General features: G+C 44.4%; 1 protein-coding gene across 18 annotated transcripts in view; it reads left to right on the top strand.

The window, feature by feature from the left end:
- The window catches only part of NCOR2 (nuclear receptor corepressor 2), a 712221-nt gene that overhangs the window by 149202 nt on the left and 543974 nt on the right, over positions 1 to 19045 (top strand). Inside the window, exon 1 of one of the 18 annotated variants that reach the window (XM_073627700.1) lies at positions 17258 to 17421. The exons of the other annotated variants lie outside the window; for them this stretch is intronic. The gene's annotated coding sequence lies outside the window, so the exon portion shown is untranslated. Of the gene's footprint in view, positions 1 to 17257; positions 17422 to 19045 lie in introns of those variants that run through there. 18 annotated transcript variants of the gene reach the window in all.

Below are 19045 nucleotides of genomic sequence, written 5' to 3'. Positions count from 1 at the left end.
GTGGTCACCATTTACATATGTATATACTGTGCATGTGAGCATGGGTTAACGGGGAGTGCTTTTATTTTAATTTTATTTTATAATTTAATTTATCTAAATAAACATTTTTTTACACTGTACCTTTATTTATTTTTATTGAACTTTATTGTTATCACAGCGGACGAACAGCATGCCTTGTGATCGCATGGGCTGGGACAGGTCGTCTTTTTGGAGAGATCTGAGGTCTCTTAAATCCCAGATCTTCCCTCTGCCCTCCAAACTATCTGCTCAAACCAAGATCGGTTTGATCAGATGCTATACAAGCCACTAACAACTTGGGAAACAGACAAAACCAAAATGGAACTCCTGAAGTCCTTGTCCCTTATGGGTTTTATCACATAGGTAGAGGAACAACAGAAATTCTTTTCACTCTGTCTAGTCACATCGTTACTGGTCTCTCCGGGAAACAAGAGAGCCCGGTAAAGGCAGCAGAAGGTAGGTAGTTGTATAGCTGCTCCGATCACTTTTACTGTGTAGAGAATTTCTGGCTCCACAAAATGATACCTGGATCATGGCTACAGCTGTAGCCATAATCCAAATATCATTGGTCAGGAAGTGTTTAAAGTGGTTGTATACCCCTTTTTGACATTTTTACCTACAGGTAAGCCTATAATAAGGCTTACCTGTAGCTAAAATGAATATCCCCTAAACCTTCACTGTTTAGGAGATATCCACCCTGCATGCAGCCGCTGGCGTCAGCGGCGCATGCGCAGTGAAGTTCCGGCGTATTGTGCCGTACCTTGCTGGAATTGAGGACTCTTGCGCGCATGCCGCAAACCCGGAAGAAACACCAAGGGGAAAATGTCAGCTCCCCCGGCGTTGACAGGGATGCGATGCTGGGACCTCATTCTAAGGTATTTCATAATGAGCTAGTATGCAGTGCACACTAGCTCATTATGTCTTTGCCTTACAGGTTTTTGTTTTTTTGCGGGTATACAAATGCAGTGTATCTAAACCAAAGAGCAAAAATGTAGTATATTGCAGCTTTACAGTCTTGCTGCATCAGTTTTCCTTTTTCAGGCCTTATTTACTTTACCTCAATCATGAATGAACAGCATTGTCACCCTAGAACTGGACTGAAGAACACTCCCTTCTTTTCATCTCCATACTCCATTGCTGGAAACAAACTACTAAGACTGCAGTACATGATGTTATTAACTGACAAGAGTTCTGGCAGAATTAACATTTTTTGGTTTCAAACAGATGGAACAACAATTTCAATGATATATGTAACAGGCCATAAGGCAGGAAATGAGAAGATAAAGTGTTACTAAACCCAGAACCTGCATTCACTATATCTGGTCTCCCACAGTACACAGAACATGGAAATGCAATTATTTTAGTAAATATAAACTGCTAAATACCTTTTCTCATCAGTAGTATATAGCAGTCTTGTGATTTCTCAGTTCCTGGTGAAGCTTGTAGGAGGAGTTTTCAGACTGCACTAAGCTGTCCAATGAGGCTACAGGGCTCCTGACCCTCTGTCTGGACAGTGTCGATTGGCCCTGTGCTGATCACAGCACTATCCCAAGAAAAAAAAAAAACCTCTCTAGCAATACACACCAAACTGAGCATGTGCAGCCTGACTCAAAAAGGCTGTCGTATCCGGACATGTTTTGGAGTCAGTGGAAGAAGAGGAGGATCTGTGCATACATGATCAAGCAGCCTTTACACTAGGCACATGATTAACCCCTTAGGTTCCACAGTGAGTATAACAAGCATACATATATGCGTTATACTGCATATACTGACTGTTGTGGGTTTAATAACACTTAAGTGTTAAGCTTCGTACACACGATCGGATTGTTAGCCAACAAAACCTTTGACTTTTGTCCGAAGGACTTTGGCCCAAACTCAGCTCTTTAGTGCCACCATTTGGGCTCCTTCTGCTAATTTCGGGTTAGTAGAAGTTTGGTGAGTGTTGATTTGAGCTTTTCATTTAGCGCTTTTCAGTTAATTTCTGAACGGCCGTTCGTCAACCAGACATGTTGCGGAATCGAAGGAGATAACGTGTTATTTATTATTGGCCTTGGAGTTATTGCTTTGACTTTTTTTTTTGGTTGATTAATGATTTGATTTGGTATATTTTCTATATTTTTGGGTGCATAGAAACAAAAAGTTCTATTGGCAGATAGCATGTCTAATTTTATTTGTTTTCTTTTTTTAATGCACAATAAGAAAATTGTGTAAAATAATACTTGGCTATGTGTTTTACTTCAAATGGCAGTTTTTAAAAAAAATACAAAGTAAAATTAACAAGGGACACCAGCATAGTTGTATCTTTGATCTTAAAAACTACGGGATAATGATGTTGTGGTAACTTGCCCAAATAGAAAAAAAAAAAAAGCATAATAATATTATTCTTGATATCACTAGAAAAAAAAAAGGCTTTGAAAATTGGTTTGCAATAACTCCATCAGTATCACCAGCAAAGCAGCTTCATTATTATCCCATTAAAGAAGAAGAGAATGTGCGATTCATTTCGAGATTTCAGAATTTGCCACGTTACAAATTTTAATTCTCCATTATGAACGCTAGTTTACAAGACCGACCGCTTCTGGCTCGTCCTTGCTTCCGAGCATGCGTGCTTGTACTTTGGACTTTTGTCCGACGGACTTGTGTACACACGCTCAGAAAATCCAGACATTTGTCCACGGAAAATTTTAAAACTTGCTATCCAACATTTGTAATAGAAAATCCAACAACAATTGTCCGATGGAGCATACACACGGTTGGATTTTCCGCCAACAGCCTGCCATCGCACACTTCCCGTCTGAAAATCCGATCGTGTGTACGAGGCTTTAGAGTTTACATGAGATGAGTAAAAGATGCCTTCATCTCCTGTTCTTCACCTGTAGAGAACTCCTCAGATACGTTCGCCCTTTTCAGGGCTTAATCTTAGAGGCCTCTCCCAGTAACCGCAGGAGAGTCTGGGAACCGCGGGTGGAGAGGGCACTGGGCCGCCGGGTCTGTGAAAGTGATTGTCTGCACCACTTTTACTTTCAAGCCTGGAGGTGGCTAAAGAAAACCTGCACAAGCTAATGGATATTACTGTAGCCATCAGCTTGTGATTAAAGGTTCACTTTTTGGACCTACTACCTATGAGATGGGTATACATGTTGAGTTTTCTTTCATTCAACTAGCAGATTGAACGGAAAAAAAAACTCACAGATCAACATAAGCGATGTCGATGCAGGGATTTCTCCCGCTGTTGTCGCCCCCCACCGCGTCAGAATACACTGATCAGCGCTGCAGCCATTGGCTGAAAGTGCTGATTGAATGCTGGTTTTCCAGAGTCCTATTTTAGACATGAAAATTGAGCTAAGATTCTGTAAACATCTGCCTGATTGCTTATTCATTTCTGTGGCTTCTATTGGGCTTTATTGGATCAGCATAACAACCATTCAACAAGCATTTTCAGAAAGGGAGGTCTTTAAAAGAGAAATATGGGATTTTTTTCCCCCATCATACCAAGGTGGATGCAGCATTGGTCCCCCGGCACCTCTGCACTGAGAACCGAGTGATCGAATATCGCTGATGGCTCGGTTCTCTCAGCTCCCAGAGCAGAGAGCCGCTGACTGTCAGTCAGCAGCTCTCCACTCTGCCCCCCGTGCTCACTGGAGCGCTGAGCTGTGGAGGGGTGGGGAGCGGCCGTCTCAGTCTCTCAGCGGCTCACTGAGAGACTGAGACAGGCATCAGTCAAGGCACCTGGCTGATTCAGACTTTATTGTTGTGATGACGCGGTGCCTGGACTGATTCCAGTGACGATTGTTCTTTAAAGGAAATCTGTGCCGAGTAAGCTGCAATAAAGGAAAAGTCCAGCCTGAGCTCGTTTGGCTGGGCTTCTCCTATGGGTCCCATGAGTGCAATACGGTCTGAAGTCCGCTCTCTGCTGAAAATGGGTCAACAAATAAAGATTATAAAAAAAAAATTCTCAGCTTGTTTTGAAATCTAATTATTCACCAGGCAGTTTCAGAGACAGATCCTCTTTTATAACCACTGGGTTGGTGTTACAGGAATAATTCATTTTACCATTGTTTGACATTTTATCAGGAAAATGTGTGATCAGCGTGTGTTGATTCCTGTAAATTTAATCTCACAGCACATTATGTCTTCATAGAAGCAGGAAAGTATGAAAGTTTGGCACTTTCTCAAGAATGCAGAAAATATGAACACAGAGCTTCAGACTCTGGCAGTAGTGATGGTAGAAGGAAAGACCGTCCAGATCCCACAAAATGTGTGTGTTTAGTGTTAGGCTGCCTCCTACCGAATCCAGAATCTGGAAATTGTGGGGGAGATTTACTAAAAGTGGTGCACTCAGAATCTGGTGCAGCTGTGCATGGTAGCCAATCAGCTTCTAAATTCAGCTTGTTCAATTAAGCTTTGGCAATAAAACCTGGAAGCTGATTGGTTTCTATGCAAAGCTGCACCAGATTTTGCACTCTTTCACCTTTAGTAAATAACCCTCATTGTCTTTGATGCCATGTCTCTAAAGTGTTCAGGAAATTGGTTATAGGAACTTTCACTTGAAATCGTTTTTGATCAGTGGTGTATTTAGGTTTTGTGCTGCCCTAGGCCTGACTAAACTCATGCACCCCCCTTAATTTAAATACGACCCACCCCTTGCTGATGAGGCCACACCCCTTCCTGTTTAAGACCCACCCTATCATCTGTGAACCATACCCCTTCCTCTTTAGGCTCATTTGGCACTTTTCAGGGGGAGGGGGGAACAGGTACCTGTTTTTGACAGGTACCCTTCCCCACTCCCTGGAGACTGCGCTGCCCCCTCTGAAGTTCGGCCCCCCCTCCACCTTCCTCCACTGGGGCATTCAGAAAGTGCAACGCGCTTCGCACACGTGCAGTAGTCCGGTTTCCCTTACCATGAATGATGGTGGCAAAATCCGAGAGCCAATCCGAAAATCAGCTGAGGTGTCAACATCGCGGGATCCCTGGACAGGTAAGTGTCCTAATATTAAAAGTCAGCAGCTACAGTATTTGTAGCTGCTGAGTTTTCATGTTTTCACGGGGTGGGGGCGGGACTCCTCTTTAATGAGTTTGCATTGATTTCAGCATTGATGGAGCACTTTATTGCAATATCATGAGCTGCATATTAATGCACTTTCACTAAATGTGGACTGTTTAAAGGGTTTGCATTGATTTTAGCATGCATGGAGCACTTTGCACATGCCAGTGGCGGCTGGTGCTCAAAATTTTTGGGGGGGGGGGTGCAAACAAACTAAAAAATGCAGAAAAAAAGACATCAATTGCAGCCTCACTGTGCCCCATCAAATGCAGCCACTGTTCCATCAAACGCAGCCACTGTGCCCACCAAACGCAGCCACTGTGCCCACCAAACGCAGCCACTGTGCCCACCAAACGCAGCCACTGTGCCCACCAAACGCAGCCACTGTGCCCACCAAACGCAGCCACTGTGCCCACCAAACGCAGCCACTGTGCCCACCAAACGCAGCCACTGTGCCCACCAAACGCAGCCACTGTGCCCACCAAACGCAGCCACTGTGCCCACCAAACGCAGCCACTGTGCCCATCAATTGTAGCCACTGTGCCATCAAATGCCAACACTGTTCCCATAACACTGATATAATTTATTAAATAACTTTACCTGCTGTCCTGGGGGGTTCCCTTGTGCTTCTCTCTCTCTCTCCTCCTGACGTCACTGCCAGACCCCGCTGCAGTGCCGAGGAGAAGAGTCAAGGAAAGAGTGAGTTGGAATGCAGTTCATAACTGATGGGGACACCCCTTAAAATTTTTAGAAAATTTGTACCATATAGACTGATACTTTTGGTGATGTGTTTTTGTTACACTCCACTCAATAGCTAAATCTGGCCATACAGTAGTAGATTTTCAAATGAAGGTTCGTGTAAACATTCGTACGATGATGACTTGACTAATGTCATTTGAAAGTACTTCAAATAAAGGTTGTTTTTTGTAGCATTCAATTTTGGAGTGAAAGGACTTTCCTGACCGAAAACTACATTCAATGTTAGAAATCCATTATTTTTCGAGAAAAAATTTCCATCCTGCTCCTTTTTGAATTTTATAATCACTGTAGTTGAAAACTAATATCAGTTTGGCCAAACTAGCCAGTAGAATATTAAATTGAATGTTCTTTAGGCTGGGCTCACACAATTGCGAATTGGATGCGGGTTCTTGGCATCCAATTCGCAATAGATTCTTCATCCAATTCGCAATAGCAGGAGATTGTGACCGGCTCTCTATGGAGCCAGTTCACATATCTCCGCTGTGAATTTGCACAGGAGCCCTGTGCGTCTTTTGGTCCAGTTCAGGTCCGAATTCCGCCCAAAATTCAGGACTGAAATCGGACCTGAAACGCTGAACGGGGACGCACAGGACCCCTGCTGTGAGCCGCATCGCCATGCAGTGTGAACCGAGCCTTAAGAAAAACATTTTCCAACAAAATTCTACCTGTGTATGGCCAGCTTCAGTCTAACTTGTGATTAAGCATACTTTCCACAAAGGTGACAAGAAGACGAGAATAATTTTGTATGGGTGAGTGTTTACAGAGCAGGAAGATAAAATTGCTGTAATGAATGGAAAATCAAGCGCAGTGCTGAAGAGGTTGGTGTATAATTATAGCGTGAGTTCAGGTGTGTAATTGTGTATTGTGAACAAGATGAATAATGGAAGGAAATGTCTTCCTTGCCAATCAGTCGATCTTACTGATGGTGATGAGCTTGCAGGAAAAACTGAGCCTTTAGCCTTGGTTCACACTAATGCGATGTGGGGACCAGCGCAATTACGGTTCCCGCATTGCATCTCTCCCGCAGGCAGTTCACACTGCCTTCTGCGAACCGCTGCGGGTGTCATTACACTGTTAATGACACCCCCAGATCAGTTCACAGATTGCAGTGCGAACTGTGAACTCGCACAGGAATCGGATCGTATAGGTGAGAATAACCATGTGATCTGATTCTAGTGCGGGCAAAAACAAGTCCCTGCACATTTTTCTGTGGGAATCTAATGCGAGTTCAGCCATACAACTGTATGGCTGAACTCGCATCTCACAGACATCGTATGTGATTGGGTGCGAATCACATGCGATGTCTGTGATCGCACTGGTGTGAACCTGGACTAAAAGTAATTGTAAACTTTTGTTATTAAAAAAAAAACAAAAAAAAAAACAGGTTTATACTTTCCTGCTCTGTGAAGTGGAATTACACAGAGCTACCCTGAGCCTCCTCTTCTGGGGTCCCCCGCCAGCGCTCGTGGTGCCTCCTCTTCTCAGTGTGTCGCCATAGGAAGCCGCCTTCCTATTGTGGCACACCTGCAAGCTCGATCCCAAGCCGCGCTGCCTGCGTCCATAGACACAGACAGCGCTGCCCCCAACGGCTCATCACAGGAATTGACTGACAGCAGCAGGAGCCAATGGGCTCAGCTGCCTCAGCAAAGCCTGTGAGACTGGGACGTGAGAGGAGAGAGCTTCTGCATACAGGCACAGTGGTGGAACAAGGACTTGGAGTAAGGGACGGGGGAGGGGGGGTTAGCAATGATAGGACACTATTCTTCCCACTGACACCAACAGTGGGGCACTATTCCTCTCACTGACACCAACGACCGGGCAATATTCCTCCCACTTACAGCAATGACGGGGTACTATTCCTCCAACTAACACCAACAATGGGGCACTATTACTTCCACTGACATCAGTGATAGGGCACTATTCCTCATCCTACTGTCGACAGCATTATGTAAATTTTTTCTCCCACTGATCACCAAGTCTGAGGCATTTTATACTCCCGCTGACACTTTCCGAATGCAGAACTCTTATACCATGCACAGATTCCCAAAAATCTAATTTGGATAGTGTTCATCTGCACAAGTACATTGCCAAATGAATCGCTGCAACAATCCTATTCTTCACACTTCAATTCTGTCACAATTTATTCTCAGCTTCACAGATGCAGAAACCATATTGGGATCCATAGGCTTCTGCACTCTGTGCCCACCTACTTATAATACTTTTTGCATAATCCCATATAGTTAAGGGAGAAGTCCAGCCTGAGCTTTTTAGGCTGGGCTTCTCCTAAGGGTCACAGGAGTGCAATTCGTTTGGCACTCCTGTGACCAGTTTTCAGTGGAAAGCAATCTGAAATCTGCTCCCCACTGACGTCACTGCCATCAGTCGAGGCAGCGTGTCATCCCGACTTCCCAAGTCTGGATCCGCTAGCTCCCTTGATTGATGGCAGTCTCAGCGGCTCAGCCACCGAGGTAAGTATGATTAGGAAAAAAAACCCCATACTTTTAAGTAGGGGTGCAAAGGATCGTCATCGATCCGTGATCCAATCCGCGGAGGTTGATCCGTACGGGACACCCGCGATCCGCGAAGCGCTCTTTGGCCTCGGTCATAGGAAAGGCCGCGGCTTCGGCCTAGCTCCGGAGCGGCGGCCATCTTGGTACACCCGGCGGCCGTTTAGCACGTGATCGCTCCGTCAAATGACGTCGGTTCCTCTCTCCCCTCTGTGTACTGATCTGTACAGTGGAGGGGAGAGATCAGATGGCAGCAGTGTCAATACTCTGCAATGCCCTGCCGCAATACTCTGCAATGCCCTGCCGCAATACTCTGCAATGCCCTGCCGCAATACTCTGCAATGCCCTGCCGCAATACTCTGCAATGCCCTGCCGCAATACTCTGCAATGCCCTGCCGCAATACTCTGCAATGCCCTGCCGCAATACTCTGCAATGCCCTGCCGCAATACTCTGCAATGCCCTGCCGCAATACTCTGCAATGCCCTGCCGCAATACTCTGCAATGCCCTGCCGCAATACTCTGCAATGCCCTGCCGCAATACTCTGCAATGCCCTGCCAATACTCTGCAATGCCCTGCCAATACTCTGCAATGCCCTGCCAATACTCTGCAATGCCCTGCCAATACTCTGCAATGCCCTGCCAATACTCTGCAATGCCCTGCCAATGCCCTGACAATACTCTGCAATGCCCTGACAATACTCTGCAATACTCTGCCATACCCTGCCAATACTCTGCCAATACCCTGCCAATATACCCGCCAATACCCTGCAATACTCTGCCACACCCTGCCAATAGGGATATTGTGGATATTACAGTGGGGGAGATTTTTTTTTTTGTTGATCCGAAAATGATCCGAACCGTGACTCCTGATCCGAGGAACGATCCGAACCGTGAGTTTTTTGATCCGTTGCACCCCTACTTTTAAGTAAAATTTAGGCCTTTGGTATTGGTTCCCAAGTGCAAAGTTCATGGGATGAAAGTAGTGTGACTACAGCTCTATGACACTGCGGGGAAAAAAGGGCAGCGATGCACATGTGTAGCATTTGGGACATAGGAAGACAGCACACTAAATATGTGTGTTACATAGTAAGAAAACATTTCTTGGCATGTAAACAAATCATCTGATCGGATCTGACATCATTTCCCATTCATGTAAATTTTTTTAAAATTGTGGATTCAGTAGGGAATGGTTAATAGAATAGGTAATGTATTTGGTTTATCCTTTTTTTTTTCCCCATCTGTGTCCCATTCGAGAGATTTAATTGCCTGTTCTGTAGACACGTCAGGGAGTAGGAGGAAATCTCTTCAAAGTGAGGAATGTTCATTAAGACAAGATGTCTCTGAACAAGTGTCCTTACCTTCCCACCTAAAGTGGATGTAAACCCTCACATATACCCAGTGAAGTGAACAGCCTCAGATGATACACAGATGAAAAAAATCTCCCTACACAAGTTTTACATGTATATCTGCTGTCTTCATCTTTATATATTCTTTAGAAAGTGCAGATTGTGTTACAGAATTCTCTTCCTGTTCAGCACTGGAAGTGAAGTCTGGGCATACAGCCAAGACAGCTGATTGGAGGAAAGGCACCCACCCCCTCCCCTCATAGGCAGAGACTTGCAGAGTTGTTTTGTGAAAAGTTGAGCTGTCTGCCAATTTATTTATTATTATCCCCAACACAAAACTCAGGCTGGTTTTATCACAGTTGATGGAGAACTTGTCAGAAGTTATCAGGTTGATAACAGAAGAATGGAGCAGGAGAAAGCCACAGACTTTGAAGTGAGATAAGAAAACACTATGTCATGACCTTGCAGTAATACTTTCATGCCCTGTCTGTCTCTTACCTGTTCTGTGTATCAGCCTTGAGGCTTGTACTCTCACACCTGCATGCTTAAGTAATCTTCCTTCAGTGTGGCTCCACCCTAGCCTCAACAGGAACCACTATTTAACACCGTATTCTCCAAGCCTGCCTTGCCGTGCAATATTGTGTGTCTGGCTTCCTGTTTCCTCTATGTTTGTCTCTGTTACCGATCTTGGCGTGTTCCCAACTATCCCTGTCTGCTTGTGACCCTGACCTTTGGCGTGTTCTTGACTATCCCTGTTTGCCTGTGACCCTGACTTTTGGCGTGTTCTCTGTTATCCTTGTCTGCTAGTTGTCCCGACATTTGGCTACCTCCTTACTATCCCTTGCTGTCCTGGGCTGCTGTCTCCTCTCCATCCTCCTGTAGCCTACCGTGAGCGTGAGCTGGGAGACCCCGGGGGCCGTGACCTGGAGCCAGTTGCAGCCACGTCCCTCCTCACCACTAGAGGCTCTGGTGAACACCTGCTGGCTCTTAGACTCCGCGCCCTGGGGAATCTGTGCTCTAACTCCCTGTGGCATCCGTGTTGGTGCTCTAGGGGACCTGCTTTCCTGAACCACCCTGAGTTCCATCCGCAGCAGTCAGCCTTAGGGTCCACTATCTTAGCGGTGCACTCCTGACCCCAACAGGGTGCATCTGTCACCTGGACTCAGGTGACCTGACACGCTACAGATGTGCCCAGCTCAAATTTCATGAATCTGGTTTACATCCACTTTAAGCTTGTGCTGTTATGGGTTCAGAATTTTTAGATTTTTCTCCCACTTTCAATCCCAATGAGAAGACCAGTAGAGAGTGTGATTCTCTCTAGTGGAATTAAATCCGTCAGGGATTCTAACCCCTCTCCACTCTATCCACAACTAAAACATATGCCTTTAGATGCACTTTAAACATTTGGAAGTACTTCCGTGTTGCTTTTATTAAGGGGCATATATAGTGTGTATGTATATGTATATATGTATATGTGTGTATATATATATATATATATATACACACACACACACACACACACAATTGAAGCATTTTTGTAAGGCCCATTCACATGGGCTCTGTGTAATTTTAGGATTCGGTTCTTTTGTTCCTGATTGGGCGAGGTGAAAAGTGTATCGCCACCATCCCGCCTCTCCCTCTTGTATAATTAGAGAGCGCTTTGCGTTCATTCAGAAATTGCAAAACATTCTCTGAATGGCTCCCATATTGGGGGCCGCTGCCCAGCACAGTGCTGCAAGCAAGTAGAGATCACTGGAGCCAATGTGTCTACTACCGTGATTTCCAGCTTTAGCCTAGGTTCACACTGAGTGCGGGAATGAAATTGTGCAAGTTCAGGTGACTCACACAATTTCATTCCCGCATGTCAGTCCAGACTTCAGGGACGATTTCAGAGACCTATGTGTGGGTTTCTGCACAGATGTCAATGGAAATCGCACCCCGAAATCGCCAAAAGTAGTACAGAAAATACTTCTTGAAATCGGTGTGGTCCAATTAGGACGGCGCCATTGCCGTCGATTTGGCAAGCGATTTGACATGTCAAATCGCATGCCAAATTGCACCAATGTGAACCAGGGCTAAAAGGGGATTGGCCAGGTATGGTATATGTATAGGTACATTGCTGGACAAATGACCATACCACGAACTCGTCTTTAAAGGCATAGTTCACCTTTCCCACAAAACTGTGCAGATAAGGAAGGTCTATAGATAAAATCAAGCTATGCAGCTGTGACAAAAATGTAATAATACCCTTGCTATAGGCATAGTCCATTTAGGTACCTCTTGAAGCCTGACTGGGAAAAATCCCAAAAGGTTGCCTAGGACTTTGGTAAGAGAGGACAAGCTGTTACTGTTCACCTTCACAATCACAAGAGTGAGCGCTCTCTCTAACCACTTAGGGACCGGGCCGATTTTTCAGACTCTGTGTTTACAAGTTAAAATCATTTTTTTTGCTAGAAAATTGCTCACAACCCCCAAACATTATATATATTTTTTCAGACGCCCTAGAGAATAAAATGGCGGTCGTTGCAATACTTTCTGTCACACGAATTTGCACAGCGGTCTTACAAGTGCACTTTTTTTGGAAAAAATACACTTTTTGAATTTAAAAATAAGACAACAGTGAAGTTAGCCCAATTTTTATTTTTTTTGTGAAAGATAATGTTATGCCAAGTAAATTGATACCCAGCATGTCACGCTTCAAAATTGCACCAGCTCGTGGAATGGCGACAAAGTTTTACTCTTAAAAATCTCCATAGGCAACGTTTAAAAATTTCTACGGGTTGCCAGTTTTGCGTTAGAGGTCGTCTAGGGCTAGAATTATTACTCTCGCTCTAACGATCTAGGCAATACCTCACATGTGTGGTTTGAACACCGTTTTCATATCTGGGTGCAACTTACGTATGCGTTCGCTTCTGCGTGTGAGCTCGGCGGGACGGGGCCCTTTAATTTGTTTTCCTATTTATTTTACTTTTTACTTTGACACTGTCCTTTTAAAAAAAAATAAACATTTTATGTCACTTTTATTCCTATTACAAAGAATGTAAACATCCCTTGTAATAGAAAAGCATGACAGGACCTCTTAAATATGAACTCTGGGATCAAAAAGACCTCAGATCTCATATTTACACTAAAATGCAATGGAAAAAAAAATTTCCCCTTTAAGAGCATTGGACGGAAGTGACGTTTGACGTCGCGTCCACCCTCCAATGATATGGTGCTAAGTGGGGGCCATCTTCCCCTCACTCCGCATCCAGGCTCAGAGGAGAGCGGACGCCATAGTCTCCGCTGCTACCGATGGCTCCGGAGTGCGGTGGAGACGACCAGAGAGTGGCGGGAGGGGGGACCTCTCCTGCCCTCGATTAGAAGTAGTCTTGCGGCGAATCTGCCGCTGAGATGGCTTTTATCTTAAAGCGGACCGCACGCTGAAGAAAAGAATACCGTGGTTATGGCAGCTAGCTGCTGCCATAACAAAGATATTCCTCTTCAAACTGCCAACGTATAACGAGGGCGGGTGGTCCATAAGTGGTTAAAACCTCCTTACGTGCGCTTTTTCTCTCCTGATACAGTAGCTCTGAGCTCAGTGTTTGAGAACTCACTCTGATGATGGTGAAGGTGAACAGTAGGGCTAGTTTACACTTGTTTCAAAACAAGGCTTCGGAAACGCTTTGTTAAAGCTCTCTGAATGCCAGTCAAAGCCCCTGTCACTAATCAAAATGGTTAGGTTACATTCCTGTTTTACACCTTGTTTTTGCTTTGCTTTGGCTTTGCTTTAAAAAATTATACCCCATGTCGCTTTAGTGGTGCTCCAAAGTGTCTTCAAAGACTCCATAGAAGTCTATGACAAAGCTCGCTTGAAGCACTACCGAAGCACCACTGAAGCATCAAAAACACCTCAAAAAAGCATGTTGAAATGGTAGGCGCTTTAATGTTTGTTGAAGCCGAAGCAAGTGTAAATAAGCCCTAACAGCTGGGCCCCTCTTAGCAATGTCCTGGGTGTATTCCAGTCAGGCTTTGAGGCAAGTACACCTTGCAAGGGCATTATTCAACTTTTTTTTAATTTTATTTTTTTAAGATATTTTTATTGCAGTTTTGCGACATGCAGACATAAAACAAAAGGCACAGACAAAAACTACAACACTGAAAACAGAATGCTCCTACTCCAGCATATCATGAAAATCCAGGCAGTGTGCAATAAAAAACTAGATATTACATCTACCAGTGGATATAAACCTCAAACAAAGGAGTAAGCGATACATTTTTTAAACATCCTGGACATACCAGAAGGTCCTGCTTAGTACAACACTCACAAAGTGAACCCCTTTCATGGTACTACAGGGGAGAGGGTCAGAGGGCTAGCAGCCATCTGCCCCATATTTTATGGAATGTTTTGGTCCTCTTACGGATGTCAAGGGTACGTTTATATAGAGGCAGGGAGTCATTGACAAGTTTCAGCCACATATTCCGCGTTGGGTTCTCTGACCTCTTCCACGTCAGCAGAAGGGACTTCCTCGCATAGAAGTAGAGGATCCAAAGTAGTCTCTTAGCCTGAGGCTGAACAGTGAGGTCTTCAAATATGCCCAGCAGACAGTTTTTAGGGTTAACTATATTTGGCAGACCCAATGCAGAAGAGATAAAGGGGCCTATGTCAACCCAGAAGTGCATTATTCAACTTAAGTCAGATCTGTACAGTTTTTGTTTTTAATCTATGGACGTCCTTTGTCTGCATAGGCAGTTTTCTGTTAAAGGTGAATAAGAAGGGAGGACCCCCACCATGCCAACATCCATAATTATATATAAAAAGGATTGAGCTGACGGGGAAACCTTTACCAGTGGAACTTCAGGTGCCTCCGCCCTATCGGGTCTTGTGTTGGCTCCATTAATGAGCCTCCAAGAGGGGGGTTCTTAATATAATAGAGACCAGGCTTGTCTAATTTAATAAAAATACATTTAAAGAGTGTGTGGAAGAGACACTTCTGTCCCGGTGGCTTTTTTTTAAGGCTGTATCCATCTATGACATCCAGTTTTGAACTGATTGGTTCAAGTCAGTCACTCTATAGTTAGTACCTTAAGCCTTATTTTATCCACACCACTATACCTTGACTAGAATCTTGTTTGGTACTGGTTACTATTGAGTAGAATCAGCCAGATCTGGGGGCTCTATCTGGGTTTGCAAACGCTGACTGCCTGTGGATTTCTAGCCTGTCGTAGGAACATGTTTTTACCCTTTAATTCGTCATGTGTGGTGTTGCCCAATACTTGATGTTCAGGGTCAATCAGCACCTACCTAGTTATGTCCTGAGGAAGCAATTTAATGTGAAATGCATGGACTATACAAGCTTGGAGCAGTTCATGGACACCATTTCTTGATACACGTATACACATATAATGGGTTGTTCTATAACCTTTTGACAGAATCCATGCCTCCTTGTTTGATATTTGGGTATCTGTTGACCTTGTCCAGTTGAGGGTGTTGTTGTATGTCATATTCAGTGTCAATTTTTCTTCTGTGTATTTTTTGTAATAAAGACATTTATATTTTTTTGTAGATATTCTCTTTGCCTCATGTTGTGCCCACAAAGTCCCTTTTGTTTTTGTTTTTTTAGAACATTTTATTACTATCTCAATCCTTTTTGTATATGATTGGTAAAGGTGAAATGACCCTTTAAGGCAGTGGGTTGTCAACTTAAAAACTAAAGAGGGCCTTAAATGCACCCCTTGACATTACCGAAGGGCCGCACATAATGTTCAGAATATGTAATGCTTGAGAGGTTTGCCAGAAACATGTTTGACTAGGGATATGCTGCAGAAGACCATATGAAACTTGGAACATTTTACACTAGGGTAGTAGAGATCAATGCTATTACCCCAATCAATGTTATTACTACAAGGTCCTAGGACCGTATATTCATATACCAAAGGGCTGCATGCAGCCCTTGGGACACAGGTTGGCCACCGTGCCCTCGGGTCCCGTGGACTCGATCACGGCAAGGAGAGGCAGAATGGGGAACTGCCTATGTAAACAAGGCATTTCCCCGTTCTGCCTAGTGACATGACAGGGATCTACTGCTCCCAGTGATCGGGAACAGTGATCTCTGTCATGTTTCAGTAAGCCCATCCCCACAAGAGTTAGAACATGTTAAGGGAACACACTTAACCCTTTGATCGCCCCCTAGGGTTAACCCCTTCCCTGCCAGTGTCATTTTTGCATTGATCAGTGCATTTTTATAGCACTGATCAATGTAATAATGTCACTGGTCCCCAAAAAGTGTAATTTGGGGTCAGATTTGTCCGCCGCAATGTCACAGTCCTGGTAAAAATCGCAGATCGCTGCCATTACCAGTAAAAACAATTAAAGAAAAAAAATCCCAAAATCGATCCTGTAGTTCTCTACTCTACTCTATTTGTACTGTAATTGTGCTTTACATTGTAAAGCGCTGCGTAAACTGTTGGCACTATATAAATCGTGTATAATAATAATTTGTGGGAAAAAAAGGACGTCAATTTTGTTTGGGTACAGCGTTGCGCGACCGCGCAATTGTCAGTTAAAGTGGTAAAGGTAAAGGTTCCCCGTCAGCGCAATCCTTTTTATATATAATTATGGATGTTGGCATGGTGGGGGTCCTCCCTTCTTTTGAATACTAGCACATTATGAAAGGCTTGCCCTCAAATGAAGCCCTCCAGTGGTGCGCTGTCACTGCCGCAGAGGCTTCCATCTTCACCCAGTCTTCCTTCCAGGCTCGCAGACTCCAGCTGTGTGACTGGCCAAGCCGCAATGACGTCACTTAAACTGATTAAACTGATACATAAATTAGTTTTTCTATAATTTTTTTTGGGATATGTATTATAGCAGAAAGTTAAAATACCACCAAAAGAAAGCTCTATTTGTACTGTAATTGTGCTGTCCCCTCCTCTACATTGTAAAGCGCTGTGTAAACTGTTGGCACTATATAAATCGTGAATAATAATAATAATAATTTGTGGGAAAAAAAGGACGTCAATTTTGTTTGGGTACAGCGTTACACGACCGCGCAATTGTCAGTTAAAGTGACGTAGTGCCGTATCTCAAAAAATGCTCTGGTCATTAAGGGGGTAAAACCTTCCGGGGCTGAAGTGGTTAAATTTGCTGTGTGAGGTTTTTTTTTTTTTAAACATGTGGTTTTCTTGTTACCAATCATCAGTTTCTAACATATTTATTCAAAAGAACGAAATGATGGCAGAAGTGAAGCAAGCCACCTGGCTAAAATAGTACAGAATCTGTGTAGCAGAACAGTAAATGGTTGCAGAAGAATGGAAAATAAAAGTGATAAAACTTGAGCCTTGTCTTGTTAGTGGCTGCCTGAATCTGTCAGCAGTAGATAACAAAACAATTTATCACCATCCCCTGATCTGTGGCCTAGCATCAGAACGGCCCCCTCCCCCCAGCTCGGTTTCATACGCCAACTACTAACATTCAGGGCACATGTGAACAGGCCGCAGAGAGGAAGTTGTGACAAGTGTACAGTGCTGCAGTCTCACTGCTTTGCTGCAGAAGAAGCTGAGTGGAGCACAGGTTACATGACAATAAGGAAGTCTGCTCGCTCCACCTAATTGTTTAAGTCTGGAGGGCCGGGTGTTCACTTCACACGGCTACACGAGGCATGTGTTTGCTGGCCTCACATGTAGTACGTTTATATGTTCGACTCTGCTGTATGGACTGCTTCACTCTGTGTCATAGCCCAGCTTCAAGATACATGGGGACTAGTGCAAGTAAATCATTTCTTTGTATTCTCTATTGCAGTATATATATATTGGCGTTGTGTTTTTCCAATCATGGGAATGTATAGAATGTACTGTGATGAGCCAGTGGTGTGCGTGTATGTGCGTGTGCTTCCTTTCTTCGTGAGTAATTCCATAATTACATTTTTACATTTTAAAGCCTCCTGTGCCCCAGCAAAGTGCACATTAAAATGCTTTGATGAGAAGGATGACTAGCTGCCAAGATCGAGTAAAGAGTCTTGACTGTGTTAAGAGTTCATATATATTTTACAGACGAGTGTTGTAGTAGAAAAGTGATAAGTGAATTTGTCTTGTCTCTTTGTGTGTGCCTTGGTCCTGATGTGGGCCATGGACCATCAAACTGGGCATCCAACGTTACTGGCCCACATTGTGTAGTCTTCCTAGGGCTTAAAGGGGTTGTAAACCTTCGTGTTTTTTCATCCTATGCATTAAGGTGAAAAAACACCTGTCAGTGACCGCCCCCCCCCCCCCCCCCGTTTTACTTACCTAAACCCTCGAACTTGACCCACAGGGACGTGCTGTTTCTGCCAGGAGTTCTTGGCTCTTGATTGGATAGATTGATAGCAGCGTAGACATTGGCTCCCGCTGCTGTCAATCAAATCCAATGAAGCGAGCGCCGGGGGGCGGGGCTGAGTCCTGCATTTGGCCTCTATGGACACCGAATGCTGGACTCAGGAGCACGCCTGCAAGGTAACCCCCTCGGGGAAGCGCTTCTCGGTAGGGTAGTTATCAGATGTGGGGAGGAGCCGCGAGAGGCATCGGGGGACCCCAGAAGAGCATGTTCGGGACCACTCTGTGCAAAACGAGCTGCACAGTGGAGGTAAGTATGTTATGTTTGTTATTTTGTTTTTTTATTTTACCTTTACAATCACTTTTAAGGAGGAGGCATAATCATTGCACTGTATTAGTACTTTTTTTAAATATTAAAGTGGACCGAGCATCTAATATACGTTTGAAAACGTTTGAAAACGGGAGCATCCAGAATCCAAAAAAGCTGTGAATGACAACCAGTCAGTTCTATCTTCAGCTTGTTCAGTTATGCCGCGTACACACGGTCGGACTTTTCGTCTACAAAAGTCCAACGGACGCCGACGGACTAAAGCTGGCTGGTAATCCGATCGTGTGTGGGCTTCTCCGGACTTTCAGCAGACTTTTTCAGCCTCAAATCCGACGGACTTTAGATTTGAAACATGCTTCAAATCTTTACGTCGTAACTACGACGGACCCCGAAATCCGCTCGTCTGTGTGCTAGTCCGACGGACAAAAACCCATGCTAGGGCAGCTATTGGCTACTGGCTATGAACTTCCTTATTTTAGTCCGGTGTACGTCATCACGTACGAATCCGTCGGACTTTTGTGTGGTCGTGTGTAGGCAAGTCCGTTCGTTAGAAAGTCTGCTGCAAGTCCGCCGAAAGTCCGCCGGAAGTCTGTCGGACAGGCTGTCGGACTTTTGTAGACGAAAAGTCCGACCGTGTGTACGCGGCATTAGGCTTTAAAAATGAAACCTGTTTGGTTGCCATGCACAACTGATCCAGATTCTGGCTGCTCCAGTTTGAATACATTCTCCTAAATATTCTTTCATGATGCAGCGGTG

This window comes from Aquarana catesbeiana, linkage group LG01 (genome assembly GCF_042186555.1).
Source record: "Aquarana catesbeiana isolate 2022-GZ linkage group LG01, ASM4218655v1, whole genome shotgun sequence".
NCBI lineage: Eukaryota > Metazoa > Chordata > Amphibia > Anura > Ranidae > Aquarana > Aquarana catesbeiana.
This window is presented reverse-complemented; position numbering and strand designations above follow the sequence as displayed.